Source organism: Colossoma macropomum, unplaced genomic scaffold, assembly GCF_904425465.1.
Source record: "Colossoma macropomum unplaced genomic scaffold, Colossoma_macropomum, whole genome shotgun sequence".
NCBI lineage: Eukaryota > Metazoa > Chordata > Actinopteri > Characiformes > Serrasalmidae > Colossoma > Colossoma macropomum.
This window is the reverse complement of record NW_023495690.1, coordinates 21523-37129: the sequence shown is the minus strand read 5'-3', so window position 1 is coordinate 37129 and position 15607 is coordinate 21523.

Below are 15607 nucleotides of genomic sequence, written 5' to 3'. Positions count from 1 at the left end.
GAATCTGGCCCTCTGACTTTATCACTCTGACATCAGTCACTCGATTTCACTCCCTCAGATTAGACTCTTTACTATCAAAACGTGGCTCAGTGCAACATCAGTGAGCCACAAAGGCTGGTTTGCTTAGCCTTCTGACTAAGCTGTCATTAGCCTCTGATGCTAACAAGGAAGCTAAAGCATCACACAGACAAACCCAGATTTACCCACTCAGATCTGTCTTCATTCTCTAAACTTGTGTCAGTGAGGCTTCAATGAACTACAAAGGACGTCTGTGGTTCCGGGTCTGCCTTCCCGCTAAGCTAATGTTAGTTTCTAGCAGACATGGAGAAAAAGTAGCTTAGGCTAATAGCTCCACACAAAAAATGTGCATCAATGAGGATTTAGTGAGCTGGAATGAATCCATGCTGGTGAGACTGTTGCATGCTACCTGCTTCTAGACAGTACCTGGCTGTGGAGAGAGGCAACGTTAGGCCAGCACCTGATCCCTGGGAGCCAGGACAGTCAGGAGAATTCCCAGTGGGCTGGTAGCATTTTGGGCTAGTTACTATGAGATAATGTATAATTCAGATGCATGTACAGGTGCTTGCATGTAACAGCTACACTACCTAAGATTAACTGTTACGGAACGGCAGGGAGGCAGGAAAACCTGTGAGAAAAGGTCTTAAAAAATGTATTGAAGCAATGGAATTTGAATTTGGCTCATTGGAGTTGAGGTGACCCAGAACCAGGCTCAAACCGCCAATGTACACATTGGTAGTCCGTGGAGTTACCACTGCACCACTGGGAAGCAGAGGTGGCAATGGGAAAAACTCCTCCAGGAACAGGAAATAAAAAGTCGGGAAAAAGGGCAAACAAAGGGGACGCTGAAAGCAGCATGCTCAAACAAAGGCTGAACTAAAAACGTGAAATAAAAGATAAATCAGAAAACAAATATTACTTCCTCTGTAATTTTGAGGGGAAGGCAGACTATGTTTCACTTGTTCGCTCTTAGTGGAGCAAACACCTTTTGTATGGCTTAGAGCCGTTTGCAGCTCAAGCCTTCTTGTGGTTTTTAGGTAGTTTTGGGGTAATTAGTCTCTTTTGTTTTTTACAGCCCTCTTTTCTTTTCCCTTTGCTTTTCTTTTAATTTAAATACCCACCTGGGCTAAGTACCCTACCAGTCACCCCTCTACAAAGGTGTGACAAAGGCCTGCTGTTTGCCACAGCCTTAAGTAGAGGTGTCCACAAGTGTGTCAAGTTAGGCCTAATGAGCCCGAGGGCTTCTGGGAATCGGAGTTTGCCACCATCGTCCTCTGTTTGCAGTCAGTGGCGCAGGCTAAGCACGTTGCCGCTGCCACCCTCTGCTTTTTGGGTGCCCAGCCAGCGCCAAAAAGCAGAGGGTGGCAGCGGCAAGGTGCCTCTGCTGGCAGCTGGCGGTGCAGGCCGGGCCCTTACACTAACATCAGCCATTAAAAGACTAAAGTATCAAATTCAACACACTGCTTTGCATTGACTTTTTTTCTGCATTAGCAGTGTAGTAGGTTTGTGGATTATGTGAAGATGGATTGCAGCTGCAAGAACAAACACAACGGTGCCACCAAGAAAGAAAAAGCTACTTGAGAAGGATGATGACATATCTGAGCAGGTGAACAGTAAGAAATGCTGATCATAACTCACTTAGCTAGCATAAGGTTGTAGCATATCCACTGTGATGATAATGTCACATTTAAAATAAAATTATCCCAGTTTTCTTTTAGCAAACTATCTTGAGTATCTCAGTGAAAAAGTAAGAAATGAAATGCAGATGAAAATGAGCAGAGTGTGTCCACGTCAGTTTCAACAGAAACTGTGGTCTTGTGGTTTGTTTGAAGTCAGTAACCATAAGTTTTATTTTCCTTACATTTACCAGAAGATAATTATCTGTACATTGTATAAAATGTAAGTATATTTAACTGGTGTACTTGTATACACCACAGTTATATTATGAGAAACAGAAGAAACATTATGTTTCACCAGTAGAAATTGTGATAGGAAGATACATTTACAATGTTATGAATATGAAGAGAAATTGTCAGACTCACCTTCAGAGACATGAAGCCCAATGAAGAGAAGATAGAAAGTCAGCAACATCCTCACTAGTAAAACAACACTGAGTTCACAGCACACTGACAGCTCCACACCCAGCACTACACTAGCCCTGTATACCACACTGAGTACACAGCTCTCTCAGCAGCTCTTCACTGGAGTCTAACCCACTCTAATGTCCGTGCAGCTCAGACTGTCTATTCGGGTAGAACTCGTCTGACATTTAAAGACTTCATAAGCAGCTTTGTGACACACTCCAAACCACACAGTGTCATTGTATCCTCTGAGCTGTGAGAACACTTACTGTTTCCTTCTTTTGTGGTGTTGAGTTCCGCAATACACACACGCACATGGAGTAAAGTATGTGTCTGCTGGGAAAGTGGGGTGGGGGTGTGGGATTTTTTTAAGCTTTGAGTAATCTAGTAGTCTGATATGGTCTGTGTTCCATATATAGCTTCATTTATGGAACATTCTACCAAATTCGTTCACAGTCTCACAGTAGAAGAATTAGACCTATTCAGACGTATTTATAAGGTTTATGTTATGATCTACACTATGTTGACAAAATTGCACAATCAATGTTTGTACATAATCCTGAATTAAAGGAGAGTACACAAAATCTGTACAAAAGTCTTAATGAGAATTGAGTGTTGACATGAGTATAAGGCAGAGAGAGAGAGAGATGCTAAAAATACAAAGTAAAGGTTACATTACAAAGGGACTGGACAGACGTGACCACAGTGAGAACCATAGAATGATCTCAGAACAGAAGTACCTAGGAGATACTCAAGAACATAGGAGATACTCAAAAACTCAAAAATACTTTGATCGAAAAAAAGCAAAGTAAAACAATAATTCATTTGAATTAAAGATATTATACATCAATTCAAATATCAGACACTTCAAATCAGCTTCTGCTCTGTTTCACTTTATATAGTATACAAAAAACTAGACGTTTTTGTAAAATATACAAAGTGATAATATCACTTATATTTGACCAATAGATTTTGCTTGTGGTTGTTGTTTATTAGGTAAAATATAGCATATGCATTAAATATTAAATTTAAAGCTATACATTTATGACATGAATACAGTATTGTATTCATACATACCCTGTAAAATTATCTTTTTTTTTGTGAAATTGTGATGCTCATGTTTTTTCCTATTGAATCCTGGGCCTCAGTCTAGGCCATGATCCTTACCAGGTCAGAGAAAGAGGTCAAACAGTCAGAAAAAGTTCTTATATGGTCCAGGACTTATGGTTATGTCTGGCGTTTTGTTGGACTACTCTTTCCTGGGCCCTATAATGCTTTTTAGAAGAAGTTCCAAGACCCCTTCACCCAAAAGTGGAATAAACAGAAAAGTTACACACTCCTTATGACCTTGATCAGCCTGGCCACTATCTGGCGACAGACAACTTACAACTGTCATTCCTACAGCTGTATGTGGTCTTTTAGCATGAACAAGGTTGAAAATGTAACATGAACATGAATTTAACATTAAGCACCTAGCGCCACCTCAAAATCCACCTGGGATTACATAGCATGACCTAACAACACATTAGCAAACTCCTAGGATATAGGCCGACCAATAAATTACAAACCACCTGGGATAATATGGCATGGTTTATCAATGGCCTAGCAACACCTTAGCAACCAACCGGGATGCCATTGCAACAGCCTAACCAGGCTAGCAACATGTTAGCATCCACCTGGGTAAGTAATAAAGAAAAAAAAGTAACAATTACAGTTGCAATATGTTTTGTTTACTTGCATGTTTTATTAAAATAAAATATAAAAATATAAAGGTGAATATGTACAATGTAAGAAACATTAAGTAAAAAAAACATTAAAACTTACATTTTAAATATTAAAACCTTTATCAAACTGTTATCTTCTATGTTAAAACAATCAAGCATTCAAGATGTTAAGATGTTTTGGCAGATAAATGGTCACTTCAAACTGATGTGGAATCTACACTACTCCAGACTGGCCACTCCATCTTCATCAGCAGTGCTGTAGCAAACTCTGGCAGGACCTGATAGAATTGTTGACAAAATAGATGTTGAATCACAATGAAGGGTATTAGCATGGGTAAAACAGCTTGACTGTGTAGTTTGTACCTTTGTTTCTCTTGGTGTGATAAACCACAGCTACTATAATGTGGAGAAAGATCACAGTCACCAAGGCAAAGGGGACAAAGGGAAGAGACTGAACTGCAATAAATATTATAATAAATATATATATATATATTTATTATATCATTTATTTATTTCAATATTTTTCATATTATCACATAGTTCTCAACATTCATAGAGTATCATAACCCATTGACTTTCAGATGCCAGCGTTTCAGATGCGAACATGAATGTTGATGCGAACAGTGTTTTACCTTCAACAGTGAGCCTGATGTAAATATATTCACTTTCTTCAAGTTTACACCTGTAGAGTCCTCCATCCTCTTCAGTCAGGTGTGATATGAGTAGAGAGAGATTTCCTGGAGAGTGACCATTAACCAGCTGAACTGGTTCCTGTACTGACCACTCTCATTGGATATTACCTGCCATATGCGATCTAATTTTCTCCAGCTGAATCTCTCAGGTGTGGTGTGTAGGTCTGTGCAGTAGCAGGGCAGCAGTACTGACCCTTCTGTATGAGCTGTGACACTCTATACAGTTCCGCTGTTTACCGGAACACAGCCTGCAGAAATACATATCAGCAGAGTAAGATTAATCATGTATTCTTTTGTTTTAGTTTTGGGCCAGATTCAGCAAACATGCAGCCATATTAAATGCAAAGTTTAGAGCATTGTTCCAAACTTTAGTGTTAAAAATATGACAACTGGGAAAAATAAAATGTGAAATAAACAAAAAGTGTTCATTTTGTTTAAGATGATAGTGCTATTACTTTCCTAAAATAACATTATAAATGATATGGATTATCATAAATCAAGCATTTTCTGACTGTGCAAATACACTAATGATGAAACTGATGATTAAAAAAAATGGTCATGAAATTTGCATTCACTTTTTTGCATGCACTTTTTTTTTTATCAGATTTGACACAACTTTGATGAATAATATGGTCAATATGGTGTTTTTTTCCTTAATTTTTCAGGTGTTGAGATGCAAGGCAGAAAAAGTAGGTGCATATGATTTTTTAGGTTTATTGTTTAATGAACTGAATTTTCAAAAAGACTGATTAAATGTGATCATTTCCCAGAAAATGTAGAGAACATAATAACCACATCAAACTAAAAAACAATGCTTTTACTTGCTTTCAGCTGGAGTCAGTGTGTTGTGTTTAGCATCAGGCCTTTGAGACAATGCTGTGGTTGCATACACAGATGCTGTAGTTTTAGGTGGATCCTCTGTAGAGAGGGATTTGATATTCAGTGCAGGAACAGAACAAAAGAACGTAGGTCATTGGAGATACACAGAAACATCTATACCATTGAGTAAAGATGACCAGAGAAGTCATATCATGAATCTTAAAATGTACAAATCCAAGATAATATTGATAATTAAATGCAGTGTCACCACAGAATGTGATAAAGATTACGTCAAGATTATATAAGATTATTAGTCAAGATCTTAATCCAACATAAATGCTGAGGCAGAACCTAAGGTGTGGTGTTTATTCAAGAAAGCCCACAGAGTTGAAGCAGTTTGTTAAGGAGGACTGGGCCAAAATTCCTCAAAGTCAAAGTTAAAGGAACCACTTCGTTGAAATCATTGCTGCTCAAGGGGGTCACACCAGTTACTGAAAGCAGAGGTTCACATGCTTTTGATACTGTTGACCACAAGATTCTAATCCAACATCTTAAATGCTGACCTCTCAGGCACAGTTTTCGAATGGTTTAAATCATATTTAGGTCGTAGGCAGTTCATGCAATTCAATGGGAAATCATTCATCAAAAAGGCATTTTTTGTAGAGTCCCTCAAGGTTCAGTTTTAGGGCCTTTGCTTTTCTCTTTGTACATGCTACCTCGTTAGGAAGCATAATATAATTTTCATAGCTATGCTGACGACACCCAGCTATACATTTCTATTCCTTTTGATGATCAAGACTCTGTAGACAGACTACCCAGCTGTGTGTCAGATATTTCTCGGAGTATGTTGCAAATTTTTCTACAATTAAATTACCAAAAAAAAGAAAAATATTGATCCTTGGTACAAAAACACAGAAACTTGGCTCTTTAGCATCATTTACCAAACCTGAAGTATGAAACCTGGGTGTGATCTTAGACTCTGAGCCCTGTTTATCCCGCATGTAAACAGTAGCTTTTTATCATTTGAGAAATGTCGCTAAAGTTCTGCCTTTTCTGTCTCAGAGCAACGCAGAGAAACTTGTTCATGTATTTGTTACAAGCAGAGTTGATCACTGTAATGATCTTCTTACTGGACTTCTTAATGACCTTCTCCCTAAGAAAACAATACATCCTTTACAACTCATACAAACTGCATCAGCATCCTAATAAAAAACAAAACAGGGAGATCACATCACTCCTGTTTAGAAAGGACTGCACTGTCTGTATTATCCAGGATAGATTTTAAAGCTCTGCTACTTGTTTTAAGCCTCTAAATGACCTGAAAGCACTGCTTACATCACAGAGCGTTTGTATGTTTATGTTCCAGCATGTGATCTCAGATCTGCAGATACTGACCTTCTGCAAAAACTGTAAAATACAGAAAACATGGAGAGACTCAGTTATTCTGCTTCTAAACTGTGGAACTCAATTCACCTTTTATTAGACAGTCAAGCTCAGTGCTCACTTTTAAGAAGCATCTAAAAACGAATCTCTTTAACTCAGTATTTAATTCAAACTCTACGTCTCGTCATATTTATCTTCTTATTTGATCTGTCATTTTCTTATATGAATATAAAGTAAGACTTCTTTCACTGCTCTTTAATTTTATTACATGACTGTAAAACACTTTCTTGCCATCAGCATGAAAAGTGCTCTATATACTGTTATTATTATTATTATTATTATTATTATTATTATCATCATCATCATCATTACTTTGTCAGCAACAATATTCAATGGTGTATCACTTTGTTCAAAATTATTGTGAGTAAAATGAAGATCTGATCATATTTTATGTCACATGTGAATATCATATAAATGTCATGTTTGCTGTGTAGGTCAGTGCAGTAGCAGGGCAGCAGTACTGACGCTCTTGTCTGTGCTGTAATGCTCAGTGTTGTTCCCCTGTTTTCCTGAAAACAGCCTGCAGAAACACACATCAGTAAGATTAATCACACTCTCTTTGTCTCATATCGGTGGCCATTTTAAAATACATGAATTTAAGAAAGAGCTTTATAGCTCAAATGTTCAAAGTTTTTGAGCAAAAACAAAGAAATAAATATGTCAAGTCAACTTTGTTATCCATACAGGAAATTCCGTTGGTCAGTTGTGGAAAAACATAGGTGCATATCTACACATCTGCTAAAAACAGACAATGCCACTACATACAAAGTATTCAAAAAACACCTCTGACCACAAAATTGCAGCCAAGCAACTAAAGTTCCAAAACACATTTCATTTGACCGCTAAATATATTAAAGCATTCTCAAACATGCTTCAACAGTGGTCTCCAACTCTGGTCTTGGAGAGCTCCTTTCCTGCAGAGTTTAATTCCAACCTGAATCCTATAAGCTGCCCTGTCCAATCCAGCCAACCAGAGACTTGGGAAGAGGTTTTTTAGCTGAAGCAGGTGTGGTAAGTTGTGGTTTGAACCAGGCTCTGTAGGAAGGTAGCTCTCCAGGACCAGGGTTGGAGACCACTGCGCTACAATTTATAGCAGCAGGAACAAAGAACTGTTTAAACTTGGTTGTTTTAAAGCTGTCATGCAACAGATTAGCACATGGTAAATGGTCTGCTAAATGAAGTAAATGTAAATGTAAATGATTAGCACATGGTTCCTGTACCTACATTGTCCTTCCAAGTTAACTGTCTCATCAGATTAGGATGCAAATTCACCCCCCTTTCCCCCACCAGTGTTCAACTCAAGTTAGTGCCCAAAGTAGAATCTATCATAATACATTGAAGCTTTTCAGCTTTACATTACAGCTGTAAATTTTGTTAGAAAGAAACATTTACAAAGTTATGAATATCAAGAGAAAATGTCACACTCACCTTCAGAGACATGAAGCCCAATGAAGAGAAGATAAAAAGTCAGCAACATTCTCACTAGTAAAACAACACTGAGTTCACAGCACACTGACAGCTCCACACCCAGCACTACACTAGCCCTGTATACCACACTGAGTACACAGCTCTCTCAGCAGCTCTTCACTGGAGTCTAACCCACTCTAATGTCTGTGCAGCTCACAGGAGCTGTGTTTAAATCAGCTAGACCGGAACTCTTCTGTCTTTTAGAGACTTTATCAGCAGCTTCTTCAGAAATCACAAACCACACAGAGTGACATGGTGGACTCTGAGTCATGAGAGTACCTTGAAATGTCTACCTGGATCTTTCATTTTCTTTCTGTCCAGTTCTAAACGGTATGTCCTGTGAGAAGCATGCTGAGTTTAATGTGCACTTTTAAAGACTCATTGAACACTGACTAACCAAACTATGTTTGGAAGGCAGCTGTTTGACTTTTTTCAGCTTTGAGAACTAAAACCGTGATGAACTGAAACTACAGACCACAGACATTTCTTTTTAAAAATGAGTGATCATGTAGTTTGATATAGTCTGTATTCCACAGATAGCTTCATGGATCCTTTTGTCAAATTAGCTCAAACTCTAGTCTCAGGGGTAGAAGATCTATTTAAAAGAACAAATAAGTATTCAGACCTTAGATATTTACAAGGGATATTTAAACTTGCAGTTTTATTCCATAGGTGGAACCTTTTTTAGCCACACCCCTGAATTTTAGAGCAGGAATCAGAGAGCAGAAAGGCAGTGCCCAAGCCTCACTCGCCAATGAAGGCTGTGGGTGACAGTGGGAGGAGGATGCCCCCTCTCATTTCTCCTAACTTCTCCCCTCTCTGCTCTGAGAAGGTCTAGAGCTTTCCCTCTCAATCCTCTCCTCCCTGCTCAGAGAGAGAAAGGAGCTTTCCCTTTTAATCCGCCATCCCTGCTCCAAGAGAGAACATGGGTTTCCTGCTCAATCCTCCAATTACTGCTCCAAGACAGAACGGAGCTTTCCCTCTCAATCCTCCCATCCCTGCTCCGAGACAGAACGGAGCTTTCCCTCTCAATGCTCCCATCCCTGCTCTGAGAGGGAAAGGAGCTTTCCCTCTCAATCCTCCCATTCCTTCTCCGAGACAGAACGGAGCTTTCCCTCTCAAACCTCCCATCCCTGCTCCAAGAGGGAACAGATTTTTTCCTCTCAATTCTCCCATCCCTGCTTTAAGAAGGAATGGCGCTTTCCCACTGTACATTTCCGTCCTTGCACCTCGAAGGCGAGGGGGCGTGCCTCCCCAGCTTCTGGAAGAGTCACATGCTTGCTTTCCCACCTTTGCTCCTAGACAGTGAGGGGACGAGTCTCCAAAGTTGTGCTCCCTTTCCTGTCTCAGCCCATTGGAGGAATAAGCGCACCTCTTTCCAAACCCCTGTCCCTCACCCAGGTATGTTCACCTGCCCAACATCCCTGGGCGCGGTCTTATGCTCGGTCGGGTGGGGGGTGTTAGGCATTGGGGGTATGTACCAGTCGCCCAACCCAGGGGCACTGACAATGGCCATGAGAGAGGGCCCACAACCTGTGCCACAGTGACACGCTAGATTATGCCTCACGTTCGATCCCGGCGGCCAAGCTGTGGAACGGGGGCGGTGACAGGGAGGCAGAGCAACAAGCTATTTTGCCCTCTCAACTCAGGAGCTCACACTGCTCTTACTGAGAGCCAACTAATGCTGATCTGGCATCATCAGCATGAGCACCTTTAAAAAGAGCAGAGAGGGAACATAGAGAGGAGAGGAGCGAGCAGCAATTTCCAACTAAGTAAACATTTTTTTGTCTTTCTGTTAATCGTCAGTATTAAAACAGCTTATAAAGCTTTGAAAAGTTTATTTTTGTATTGGTGTGGAAAAAAATTATTCAGTCAGTCATTTATTGTAATAAAATAATTGTAATAGCTAATCTCTGGTACCCCTTAACTCACTTGCTGTCCTCAATAGTGCATCTTCATGAAGGCTGTAAGGTGTACCAGTTCTCATTTTGGTGTTCAAAGGGGTGCTCGTGGATGTATGTTAAAATGCATTTGTTTATTAATTTATTTATTATAATTTACTTGTCAATTTGCTGGATTATGCTTATGAACTATACTAACTATACTAACCCACTGTAGCAAATTAGCTCACTACTAATAACCAATATTTGTCATATTTACCACCATATACAGTACACATATAGCGTTGCACATGTCTGTCCCAAATACACACTTTCGTATCTAATGGCATTGACGATTCTGACCCTCTATGTCTGCAGTGGCTGCAGTTAATCTCTGCAGGGTGATAGATCTGCAGAACCAGGTCTGGACACCCCTGGTTTGAAGTATCAAGATATTCTGTCATATCCTTGTACTGTACACACACGAAGGTACACCTACCATGTAGATGCACTTAGAATTAATGACATGACTGTGTTGGTGCAATATGTAGATTTACACTTACTAACTGCTGCTCACCTGTTGCTGCGCAATTTTTGAGCCTCCCTCTGCCCGGTCCATCAGTGGGAAAGACCATCATAGGACCACCACTGGGTGGAGGACCATTCAGCGCAGCAGTTATACTTAGGCCTTTTTTTCAGCACAGCTAACTGTATTCAGGGCCACAGAATTGTTCAGTATAATGACGTAACTGTTCACTGATTGGTTCGGCATTTATGTCATTACTGTGCCACCACATCTGCGTTATTTCCAACCCAAAAAAAAAATCAAGCTCAGTTCGGTCACATGGACACCAAAATGAACGAAAGCAATGCAAGATTTTTCACCATTCAACAAATGTTATGAAAAGCTTCAATCTAACACCAATTCGAACAAGGTTAAACAGCGCTGCTAACTAGAAGAGAGTATCTGGTTAGTATTAGCCTAGCTGGCATGCTGCCAACTCTGCTCCCCAAAGAACAATTCTGAAGTCGAGCGGCTGGTGTTTTCCATTTTTTTTAAGTGACACACATTCAGGGTAGAATCAGGAAATCTGTCTGCAAACTTACCTTTCCACAACATACAGCACATGCCGAACATGCCGCCAGTACAAAGTAGTGTAGCAAGGCTTCCTAGAAGGACCTACAAAACCACATGTTTAGTAGGGCATGATGATTGGTTGGTGAAATGAGCCACCGATGCAGGGCCTACACACATAAAACCCAACCCAACACAAATAACTACACTTTGTATTAATGTACCGAGCTAATAACCTGCTATGTTTCAAACCAAGGAGTTGCCATGCAGCAACATACACAGCATTCAAAATGTCACAAAAAGACACTTTTTCATTGACAATATTGAAATGTTTATTCTCAAATTCAATGTAAGATCATGCCTGGCATATTGGGATGATTTTCAATGTTAGTATACCATTTCTGGCTCCAGCTCTCTGACTGATCCCATTTTTAAAGTCAGTCAGAATCTCTGTCATCGGAAAACAAAAGGTGCACTGGGTCTTTTCCTGAAAATTCGGGGAAAAGAGATCAAAGATTGACACTAGCTGCCAAGCCTCTAAATCCCAACCTAAGGACCATCAGGAATGTTAATATATAACGCTTTTATATTCTCTTCTCTAATGTTTGCATGGGGATTTGATGTGAAGTGCTGTAAGAATCTAGAACCCCATTTGATGCAAACATAAGTTAGATAAATTTAAAATTACTGTGTCCATCTTTCACGATGTTCCAACTACTTCTCATCCTGGTACTTGTTCAGGCAATTAAATAGGACTTCCTATTTTTTTTACTAATTGCTTCATTATTAAGCTTTGATCGTATGCCCTATGTTTGCTCTTGCATTTTGGCCATGAAATACATCCCGTATTTTTTGCTGTGTTACTGTTTTTGTGTGAACCAAAGAAGGACGGGCCTTGGATACTTAGGTTTCTTTTTCTTAGGAAGTTTTTCCTTGCCACCATCGCACTTGGTTTGCGCACTTGAGTCTTAAACTCAGATTAATTGAATTTTGAAAATAAAAACTCTTCAAATTTCAATCATTAAATGAAAGTTAATACAAAAGTCATGCAAAATAACAAGAATCAGACATTATATATGAGTATGAGAGAGAATGAGACAATACAACCCAAAACACTGATCTATTAAAAAGGACAAAAGTGACCATTGTGAGAATAGGAGAATGCATATTTAATTGGCATAGTTTGGACATACAGAAACAACTCAATTACAATATGCTCTGTATAACAACAAATAAACAAATAAATAAAAAATACAAATAACAGGTGAAAGAACTATAAAGGTATGGTTTCCATGGTGTAAGGTAGAGTTTTAAATGGTAAGCATGTTGGAGCTATTCTTAAATACTGTATCTGTACTGTTCACTCAAGAGTATGTGGAGGTATGAAAGGTTCATGTAAGAGGCTGTGTTGCCACCGCACTACTCCAGAATGACCACTCTCCTGCAAAATATATGATAATCCCCCCATAGCTGAAAATTGGCGCGTTTACACCGGCTTGATTATATTGTTTGCACCTTTGTTTCTCTTGGTGTGATAAACCACAGCTACTATAATGTGGAGAAAGATCACAGTCACCAAGGCAAAGGGGACGAAGGGCAGAGACTGTGGAGGTTCTGTAAAAAGAATGAATTATGTTTTCCATGTTTTCTGATAAGATTCAGGTTTAAAAATAGCGACATTACCCACTGTCATAACGTGTGCTTACTTACTTTCATATGGAAATGACGTGATTGGACTAGTTGGGACATTGATCACTGCAGTAGATTGTGTAGTTATAGTTAGGACTCCTGTAGGTAGAGAAGGGTTTAACAGTCAATGCAGGAACAGGACAATAGCAAACAGTTCACTGTAGATCCACCAAAAACACAAAATTTCTCTCTAGGCAATGCTTGGAACTGTGCATAGTAGTCTTAGACTTGTTTGTAGCTGCACAGCCATTGAAACCCATTTCATTAAGTTCCTGATCCATAGTTCTTGTGCTGATGTTGCTTCTAGAGGCAGTTTGGAACTCTTTAGTGAGTGAGACAACAGAGGCTTGGCTTTTTTTACATGCTTCTTTCTTCAGCATTCAGCAGTTCTGCTCTGTGAGTTTGAATGGTCTACCTGTTTGTGGCTGAGCTGTTGTTAATACTGGAGACTTCCATTTTACTCACAGTTGACTGGTCAGATCTAGCAAGGGAGAAATTTCATGAACTGAATCCTTGACAGTGCCATGTTCAAAGTCACTGAGCTCTTCAGTACCCATTCTACTTCCAGTGTTTGCATTTGATTATCTACACCTGTTGGTAATGAGTGTGGCTTAAACACCTGAACGCAATAATTAGGAGAGGTATCCAGAGACATTTGGTCATATAGAGTATCTGAGATGGGGATTCTTTAAAAATTAGGTTGAGTAGAGATGTGATTGCAGTAGTTCTAAACTGAATGCTTTTGCTTTGTATCTTGAATAATCTGGCCAGTATCAGCCTTGACATCTTGTATTAATCACACTAAGCTTAGGCCACATTAAGCAACAGGTTAACTAACAGTTAAAATATACCCAGAGTTTTAGGAAATAGCAGTTTCTGTGCAGACACACAGACTCTGTGCAGGCCAATCAAGTTCTTCCACAGCAAACATGCTCATCCATGTCTTTATGGACCTTGCTTTGTGCACTGGTGCGCAGTCATGTTGGAACAGGAAGGGGCCGTCCCCAAACTGTTCCCACAAAGTTCCTCACTGGAACTAAAAGGCCGAGCCCAACTCTTGAAAAACAACCCCACACCATAACCCCCCCTCCACCAAACTTTACACTTGGCACAATGCAGTCAGACAAGTACCGTTCTCCTGGCAAACGCCAAACCCAGACTCATCCTTTGGATTGCCAGACGGAGAAGCATGATTCATCACTCCAGAGAACACGTCTCCACTGCTCTAGAGTCCAGTGGCGGCACTTTACACCACTGCATTCAACGCTTTGCATTGCACTTGGTGATGTAAGGCTTGGATGCAGCTGCTTGGCCATGGAAACCCATTCCATGAAGCTCTCTATGCTGTTCTTGAGCTAATCTGAAGGCATTGACTCTGCATTGATTCTGCAGAAAGTTGGTGACCTCTGTGCACTATGCGCCTCAGCATCTGCTGACCCCGCTCTGTCATTTTACGTGGCCGACCACTTCGTGGCTGAGTTGCTGTCGTTCCCAATCGCTTCCGCTTTGTTATAAGACCACTGACAGTTGACTGTGGAATATTTAGTAGTGAGGAAACTTCACGACTGGACTTGTTGCACAGGTGGCATCCTATCACAGTACCACGCTGGAATTCACTGAGCTCCTGAGAGCGACCCATTCTTTCACTAATGTTTGTAGAAGCAGTCTACATGCCTACGTGCTTGGTTTTATACACCTGTGGCCATGGAAGTGATTGGAACACCTGAATTCAATGATTTGGAAGGGTTAGTGAATACTTTTGGCAAAATAGTGTAGATTGAGAAGAGGTGGTACAGTGCAGTGAATGTTTCTGTTTCTTTCAAAGTGTTGAAAATGACTTTTGCTCATCATGTTACAGAGAAAGAGAACATTCCTATCCCTGTATTCCAAGATGACAATTCTCATGTTCACAGCACTGAAAATGTGACTGATTGCAATGATGAACATTCTGGAGCATTCACACATCTGGACTGGCCCACAAATCCCCAGATTTGAATCCTCTTATATCTGCAGCACTACCTGGAACAGGTAGGGAAGGCATCCATGATCCAGTTCATGCCAAATCGAATTGCAGCTGTCATTCATGCTCGTGGATGTATTAGATGCTATTAGATAATTTTTTTGTCCAGTGAGCTTATTTAGAATAGCAGTCGTAGTTGGACTACTATCAAACCATTGGTATAAATGTAAAACTGTTAAAATGGTGCAAATCCTTCTGTCGGGTTTAAATTGGAAAACAAGGCCTGGGCTATCCAATGTAGAACATAATAAACATAATATAATAATAAACCCAAAATTTGGGTTCAGATCAGAACTATCTGATGGGCTGAACTGCAGCACAGAGTGGAATGATTATCATAACAAAGACCCAGGCCATAGTGGCGGTTAGAATTTTGTTAATATTTTGAAGGATGTCACGCATGTAACGAACACTCAGGGAGAATCGGACTCCATTTCCCAGAATACTCTGGGAGATCACGTGACTTCGGACAATGTCTCACGCACCTGTCAACGATCAAAGTCTCCTGAGTATTGACCTGTTTCACCTGTGCTGTATCATGTGATCTGTTAGCTTAGTATTTAAGCCCGGGCTGTAGGTAGAATCAGTGCGAGGTATTGTTTCCCAGCAAACTTACTGAGCGTTTATTCTATGTGTGTGTTTCTGATTATCCGACCTTTGCTTCGTCCTTTGATTTGCCTCTTTGCCTGCCCCCTTTGT